Source organism: Phasianus colchicus, chromosome 5 (genome assembly GCF_987193195.1).
Source record: "Phasianus colchicus chromosome 5, bPhaCol1.hap1.1, whole genome shotgun sequence".
Taxonomy (NCBI): Eukaryota; Metazoa; Chordata; class Aves; order Galliformes; family Phasianidae; genus Phasianus; species Phasianus colchicus.
The window spans coordinates 33,887,869-33,896,842 of NC_143440.1; positions in this window are offsets into that span (position 1 = coordinate 33,887,869).

Sequence of the window (8,974 nt, forward strand, 5' to 3'; positions counted from 1 at the left end):
GCAACAACAATTGGAACTTGAGTGTAACAAAATAAGACGCACAAAATTGAAGGTTGTTTTATCAGATGTGTGTTCTAATATGGTTTTACAATTACTCTCTCAGTGAAAAAAAAAAAGTCATACCATAAAAGCCTGGATTGTGGAATCCTCAACTCCACTGATTTTGAGAGCATCAGAACTTTGTAGTGCATTAGAAATACATCACAATCTTCTGCTGCTGGATAACCACAGATTCTCAGTTGTTTCTATTGTTATCTCAACTGGAATTTTTCTGCTACGGCTTGGCTATCTAAGCAACCAAGGTCTATGAATCTCGCATGTCTCATTTTGTCAGTTTAGTATGGTACTGGAGCATATATAAAACACTCTCTTTCAGCCAGAAGAGAAGGTAAGTATTCAAAAGACTGCAGTCTGAGAATTAGTCCTGTTCACACACTCATTGAGTTTCAGTGAAACCCTCATAATTCAACCCTTATAATTAATAAGGAATAACTTCCATAAAAACATACCTGCTCTAAATAAATTAGGGAGCATTAAATCTTCATTCAGCAGTAATCGGACAAGTATTTGTCAGGGAATTAATTCTAGCTATCATGTACTTTAAAAAGAAAAAAAAAGTGATAGAAATACAATATTTTCTTCTAAGCAGTCTAATTCAGAGTATTATTTCTAAGTTAGTTTTTACTTATGATTTTATACATCTCCCATATAGCTAATTAATGATTGTTTGAATTAGTTTCTCACGGTGGTTAAAGAAAGCCAATCAAAGAAATAGTTGATTTTACCTACAAGTTAAACATTTTATATTTATGTATCTGTCTTTTCTTCATGGAATTGTAGATAGTATGATACACTGGATCAGCATGGATAAGTTTTATTGCAAAGTCTTGAGTCATTAGAGATATCAAACAACTGCTATCCAATAATGTGATAAAATGATGTTCATAAATAAGTTTTATTTAATGAATTTTAATATTTTTCAAGATATCAACTTTCTAATAGATGAATCTAAGGAAAATGAAACTATTCTATTTACTCCACCAGCATTTTAACACTGTTTGCATGACACCAATATATGTGTCACTGCATGCATTCACACATGCATTTTATGTTTGTAGGATAGAAGTTCCATGTTCTTACAGGAAATAAAAGGAAGAAAATATAGTAATCTGCATTGTCTTAGATATTTGTCTGATACTCTAAAACAAAAAATAAGTTTCCATTAGGAGTGGAAATATTCCGGTGATCTTTTAGCCGATTTCTGTCTTCTTATCCACAAGTCTTTAAAACAAGTAAGAAATGAAATGATGTCCTAGAATATGAAGCAAACAGAAGTATCAGTAACACTGAAGATGACTGGTATTAAATTGAAACCAAGCTTTCTAGGAAATCTTGGAGATTACCATCATTTCTCTCAGCTCCTTAATTCCCTCCCTGATCAACCCTCCCTCAGCAAACAACTCACAAAACAGAGAGAATTAAATGGATTATACAAGCTGCTTTAAATGAAGACTCTCTTATTGCTGTCACACTTTTAGTATCTACTGAGTTCACCATAAGAAGTAAACATAGCTTGTTTCTCACTTTCCCACAATTTATCTACCTTCCAGATTCTTCAAAAAGATGTTGGTAGTTCTCATAACTAAGCACCATTATAAAACTGTACAAAGTGCAGCTTACTTTACATTCTGGAAGAGTTTCTGATTATTGGTGCTTAAATCAGTTCAAGCAGTTTTCGTATTATTTCATTATATATTGCATGTTCATCATCAGTATTTTCAGCACAGAGAACGTCATCAAGTTTACGTAGTTATGTCTGAATTCTCCCCAACTGATTGATTGATAGGCTCTGTAAAACTGTCTTCTGAGTACACGTAGGATTTAATCCAGAGACAGATGATATTTCTTTTCCATTTGAATGTATCTCTTCTCAGGATTTCAAGGGAAGAGATAATCCCCAAAGATAGCTTAAACTAGATCACAGAGAGATCTGAAGGTGCAGTTCTAATTCCTGAAAGATTTCACAGTGAGCCTTCAAAATGAGCAGAAATATGATTGTAGGCTTTGATTGCTAAGACAGACAGCTCTGCTTGGAACAAACTGTGCTGCTTTACAGATAGTGCATTATGCCTATAAAGAGACAACTAAACAATCTGCATAACAACCAATTAATGAGCAAAGCAATATGCCTTGTTGTAATACAACATTTAAACCCAAAATCAGGGAAAGAGCAGCCTTCTTACCTAATAATTTTGGAGATTTCCATTTCCTGTGAACTGCTGTGCTTCAGAGTATCCAGAATAGCAGAGATATCAAGACAATCTGATGCTGAGATTCTGGGGACAAAGCTCAAGGAAACTGCCCAGTTATGAAGGGGAAAAATGCTTCAAATCATTCCCAGAAATGCTTTTTTTTTTTTTTTTTTTTTTTTTAATTTTGAATTGATTGCCTAGGAATGAATTAAACTACATTTTTACTTATATCACTCTATAGCAGTAAATTCAGATTAATCTACCATGAAGTCAGTTGAAACTTATTAAGGAATAAATTGGTATGAATATGATTACTCTCTGTTTTATATAGTTATATTATAGGTCTGATTGTTTCCTTTTGATATGTCACTGTTAGTTTCCAGACACCTAGGATAAAGACAGTCTTTTTATTTTGCTTTTGTAAAGACTGACAGATTTTTAAGGTAGCAGAAAAGCATTTTTAAAATGTCAGAGTTCTTGGTCATCTTACCTTTTCAAGTTGAGTTGGAATTAGAATCAGTTTCTCTCTTCAGCAGTCTATTTAAACTTAAACGGCTTTGCATGGGAAAGGAATGCAAAAACAGATTAACAAGTTTGTTAACAGGTTAACAGAAGAAAAAAATAAAAATGTAAAAGATTTCTAGGTAAAAAATTTTGTTTCAGCAACATCACTATAAATTAAGCAAGAGTTTCATTTGATTACTATGAAGGTACGTGGAGTTTTTTAAGATGGATAACATGGTAAAATTAATGTTTACTTCTAACACTCATAAGTATATGTGCACTAATACACACAACATGGGGAATGAACACAAAGATTTAGAGACCTACGAGCTGTTGCATGGCTACAGTCCTGCTGGTATGAAGACATGATGGAAAATCTTCTATAGCAGGAGTGTTGCCACAAAGAGACATAATTTCTTTAAAAAGACAGACTAGGAAAATGAAATGATGTAATTGCCTCTTAAGCAAGAACAGTAGAGATATATACAGCCTCGTGCGGGGATGCATGAAGAGCCTGTTGAGAGCTCAGATGTGAAGATTAAAGAGAAGACATGTAAGAGTGACACTTTAGCGGGCGTCTGCTGCAGGCTTAGGATTAGGTAATCAGGAAGAAAAAGCAGATGAGGCCTCCTATGAACAGACGGGAGCATTCTAGGTCCTGATCTTCATGGGAAAATTCAACTACCCTCACATAGAGGGATAAGACAGCAGGACATAAACAATGCAGGATGTTCCTAAAGTGTGTGAGTGACAAATTCATCACCCATGTAAAAGAGAAGCCAATGAGGAGAGGCTTTGCTGGATCTTATTGTAGCCCACATGGCCAACTGTATCCTGGGTTGCATTAAAAAAGGGGTGGCCAGCCAGGAGAGGGAGGTGATTTTTCCCCTCTACTCAGCTCTTGTGAGGCCCCCATCGGGAGTACTGTTTCCTGGCCTGGGGCCCCCAGCACAAGAAAGATGCAGAGCTCTTGGAATGGGTTCAGTGGAGGGCCACTAAGATGATCAGAGGACTGGAGTACCTCCCCCAAGAAGAAAGGCTGGGGAAACTGGGTTTGTTTAGCTCGGAGAGGAGAAGGCTCTGGGGAGTTCTCATTGTGGCCTTCCAGTACTTGAAGAGAGCATATAAACAGGAGGGGGAACAACTGCTTACATGGGTTGATAGTGATAGGACAAAGGGGAATGGTTTTAAACTAAGACAGGGGAGATTTAGGTTGGATATTAGGGGGAAGTTTTTCACCCAGAGGTTTGTGACACACTGGAGCAGGTTACTCAGAGAGGTTGTGGATGCTCCATCTCTGGAGGCATTTAAGGCCAGGTTGTATGTGGATCTGAGCAGCCTGGTCTAGCAGGGGGACTGAAAAGGATGATCTTTGAGGTCCTTAACCACCCCGGCCATTCTATGATTCTACGATTCTATGATTCTATGATTTTATGCTCACCAACAAGGAGGGTTTCAGTGGGGATTTGAAAGCCAAAGGTAGCTTGGGCTGAAATGACCATGAGGTATTGGAATTTAAGATTCTGAGGAGAAGATGTAGTATAAAAGAAAGTCCAAAATTTTTGAATCAGTGAAGTAGACTTTGACATTTTCATGCATCTGTTTGGACAAGTTTCATGGGCTAAGACCCTGGATGGAAGAGGGACACAAAAAATCTGGTTAAAATTTAAGGATCACCTCAACAAAGCTCAAGAGAGGTTCATCTCAATGAATGTCAAGTAAGACTAGAGAAAATGTGGGAAAAATATATATATATGGCAGAAAAGGGCCTGAGGACCCCAGTGGACACCAAGTTTAGCATGAGCCAGCAATCTATTCTTGAAGAAAATAAGTTTAGTGGTATCATGGTCTGCATTAGTAAGACTGTTGCCAGCAGGTTGAGGGAGGTGATTCTTCCTCTGTAAGGCCACATCTGGAATACTACTTCCAGTTCTAGGCTCCTACAAGAGAGATACAGAAGCTACTCATGCCCACTGAAGGCCACTAAGATGATTAAAGGACTCAAGCATCCCGTGAGGAAAAGCTGGGAGAGTTTATAGCTGAGAAATATTTAGCCTAGAGAAGGTGATATCATCAGCAGTGACAGCAACACAGGAGGATCCATCTGAATATCAGGAACATTTATGTACTGTTCAGGTGACTGAACTATGGCACTAATAGTTCTGAGGAATTGTGGAGTCTCCTTTCTTAGAGATCTTCAGAAAGTGCCTACATTTAGTCCCAGGTAACATGCTCAGTGGGACCATGCTTCATCAGAGACCTGGAATAGAATAATCTCCAGACGTCCCTTCTAACCCCAATCAACTTGTGATTCTGTGAACATGGGGAATAAGGCACACTTTTTTTCTTTTGGTAAAACATACAAAGATCATTGATAGACCTAACATAAGAAGTGTATTTTAAATAAAATGAAGGAATTGAACCATTTTTCCTTGGTTTGAATCACTGAAGAGTTAAATGATGTGCACTTCTGAACTCTTTCAGTCAAATAGAAAGACTGTGTGTGTGAAAAACATTTGTATTAAATTATGTATTTGAATGAACATTAGGATTTAATGATGTAAATGTTAAGTGCAAAATTATGCATGTAAAAGAATTCTATGTCAATGAACCAAAATAATCATTTATTATAGCATAGCAACAAGCCATGCATTCAAGCCTTACAAGTCCTATAATACTCTCATTATACCTTAAAGAGATCATCTGAAACTGAGAAGACTAGCTGGCTTTTCTGAAGATAAAATGCAAAATTCATATGGAAGCCGATGAAGCTAGCCCTCAGACTTTAGCAGAATGAGTATTTTAATACTAAGAGTGAATGAGCTGGCAGCATTTTCCACACCTGAGAATGTTAGGGTTACTTATGTATTTTTAAAATCTACACCAAACAACTTTCTATTTGGCATGATCAAGAGCTCATGTGTGTTAGAAACTGGAAAACTTTATGTGTGCATAATTATATGAGTATGAAACATACTGTTGGAATAAATATGTCAAAGAGAAAAATGCAGTATATTTTCATATTCCGACTCCAAAATGACTGGTACTATGAATTCAGTGGAGGAGAATTATCAAGGTTGGTTCTGCAGTGTGCTTTGTGCAATACAGTTTCTACTGTAACATCTAATCACTTAAGAAGCTTTCTGAAATGTTGTCATTCACAATATATTGTAACAAAGATTTCTGTAATTTAGCTCAGCATTACATGAAAAATTACCTTTAGTTTGTCGTCATCTGGAACCTGATAACTTTATCTCGTGCCCCAATTAAGCTGGGAGAGATGCTAGTTTTTCATTTTTTATTCAGTGTATTGTTCTTTGGGAGAAACACAATGGTGTTAACATTCTGACATTTTAGCTGTTGCTGAGCAGTGCTGTACAGATCCAAGGATGTTTCAACCTCATGTTTTGTCCTGTTAGCAAGCAGGGCTGAAGGTACACGAGGAGCTGAGAGAGGACAGAACCAGGACAGCTGACAAAAACTGGCCAAAGGGATATTCCATAACATATGACATCATGAAAGAAAACTTCTAAAACTGTGGGGAACTGATTGAGGTACAACCATTGCCTCAAGACTAGTTAGGCATCGGTTAGTGGGTGGTGAGCAATGTTTTGTGCAACATTTGTTTTGTAAATATATATTATCATCATTACTATTATTATTCTGCTTTCCTCCATGTTTTTTTTTCTTAGTAAATAATTTTTATCTCAACCCACGAGTTCTACTTTGTTTTCTTTTTTTCCTGATTCTCTCCACCATCCCACTGGGAGGGAGAATTGAACAAAGTGCTGCATGGTGCTTAGCTGCTTGCCAGGTTAAACCATAACATGTATCTAGCTGTTGTAATTAGGAGAAACTTTGAGTATGCAACTTCAAACTCTGACCACAGATCAAAGATCTTTTCTACCACAAAGCACTGCAGGGAGGAACAAATGTTTCTCCCTTAATAGTTTTTTTTGGTTGTTTGTGTGTTTGTTTTTTTTGTTTTTGTTTTATGGTTTTTGTTTGTTTGTTTGTTTGTTTGTTTGTTTGTTTTTCTGAGAAATTTACAGCACTTGTGAAAGCCATTCAATCCACAACTTAGAAATTGAAGTCATCATGTTCAGCAGTTCAATTTTGTTGACCTTGTTCTTAGTTACTTGGTAAAGAAAGCTAAGGATAGAGACATCTGCAAACATCTGTGTGCATATTTTAAGTATGTTGTATAGCCAAAGTCTCTCTTCTAAACAAAGAGGAAAAAAAAATAATTCTAATGTTGCTGACTTTAAAAACAAAATGGATAATTGAATAGTTGACAGGTTCCTCCTGTCTGTTTGGAAAGAGAGCTTTGAAGATTTCCAGAATCTGTTTCTATTGAGACTACTTCTCAAAAAACCTATTACTTTTGTTCAAGTTGATAAAAAATCCCATTTTGTAATCTATTCATATCTATTTACCTATGTTAAGAAGGTCACTAACAGGAAATATATATTTACGTAATTAGCTCTTTTTTGTTTCAAAAGAATGGGCTAAAGTAGAAATACTGTTTGTGAATAGACAAATTTACTGTTTCTAAATACTCTGTCTGATGTTTTTTAGGCATTAAAAGGTGACCTGGAAATACAACTCTAGGCTAGATGATGCAGTGTGCAAGTGTTTGAAAGAATTAAAAAAATCATATAGGTAGAGCGCATCTCAAAATGCTAAAAAAGTAGCTCATTTCCCACTAAACCTAGGTCCTCATCTGTATGTTTCCCTTAGCATTCTCTGTCTTTGTTATTGTAATTCTGACATAATGATAACTCATGTACTGTGAGTGCAGCTGTTTTTTATGCGATAAAGAACACTGCTGTTAAGATTAGTAGCAATATGAAAGGAAATGCATATATGGAATTTACAAAGTCAGAAGCGTGATACTATTAAACATATATATTACATATAGTCTTGAATTGTCTACAAATGCCTATTCTTCATTTACTAATTCTTCCTTGATGCCCATTTCACCTCATCATATTTCTGTCCTCCTCCTTCCTCATTTTATTTGTTCCATATTCCTTTCTGAAGCCTGATTCTGAATGTGTAGAGTCACTGGAAACTTTTCTAGAGTAGGTCTGTCTGCTGTTGCATAAATATATTCCCCTTTCACTGTCTCCATTAACTTTCATTTCTCAGTACCATCTTCATCTGCATTCCCTTTCTGTTGCTACTTATACATTGTTGTGCCTTCTTACATTTTAGTTACATTCATTAAATTGCAGTAGGACCTACATTACTTTCCCTCAAGTACTACTGTTATGTAGCAGTTGTAGAATATCATGGTCATCAGAAATAGAAATCATATAATCAGAAATAGAAATGAAATATTTTAGCAGGTGTAATCATAGCAAGTAATCTTAGCCTATTCAGTAGAGAACAGTCTTGTAAGTTTTCAATACTGGGAGAAATTTTGATATTTTGTCATTTTGTTGTAACTGTGGCTGAAAAAAAAGTAGTCAAAATAATTCATTTCCTTGGGGGAGAATAAAAAAGCAACTCTGTCCCACAGTATCCATATTGTACTTCTTTTATTTAAGAAGAGTAAAAAACATCATATATCAAATGGCCTTAATTATGAAAAATCCTCTACAGGTTCTCGTTTTAGGAAGGCAGGATTTTTGCAGTTCTTGAACAATTAGGTAAGCAAATTTGCAGTAGGGTAGAATATTTGAAGTTTTATATGAGATAAGTTCAGCAAAGAAAAAAAGAAAAGAAGGGAGGAGAGGAGCAAGGTGAAATAATAGAAGAGCTCCAAAATGAGAGGACAGTCTCTGGCATAACTTAGCTGTGTTTGAAGATGTCAGGAACATCTTAGTAATGGAGGTGTCCATATACATTCATAAGACAAGTGTATTACCAAGAGTGAGCAGAATCTATTTTTCTAAAAATCAAATTAACTTCTTAACATGATTTGCACCTTTGGTTCTTTACCTGCCTTTTGTTACATAGTTTTTTTATTACTATATTAATAGAAATATTTTGTCAGTCATCGGGAGAACAACAACAAATAATGTCTGTATTTAGTGAAAGAGACCACAGATCACACAGATCTAGAAAATAACAGCCAGAGTTGAGAGAATTAATGCTGTAACAAATAACATAATTATATAAAATCCTATCAAGACACATCTCTGATAAAAGAGAGTATTTGAATTATCAAAAAGTGCAGAATCTAAAACAGCACCATAACAGTCTTAGTTGAA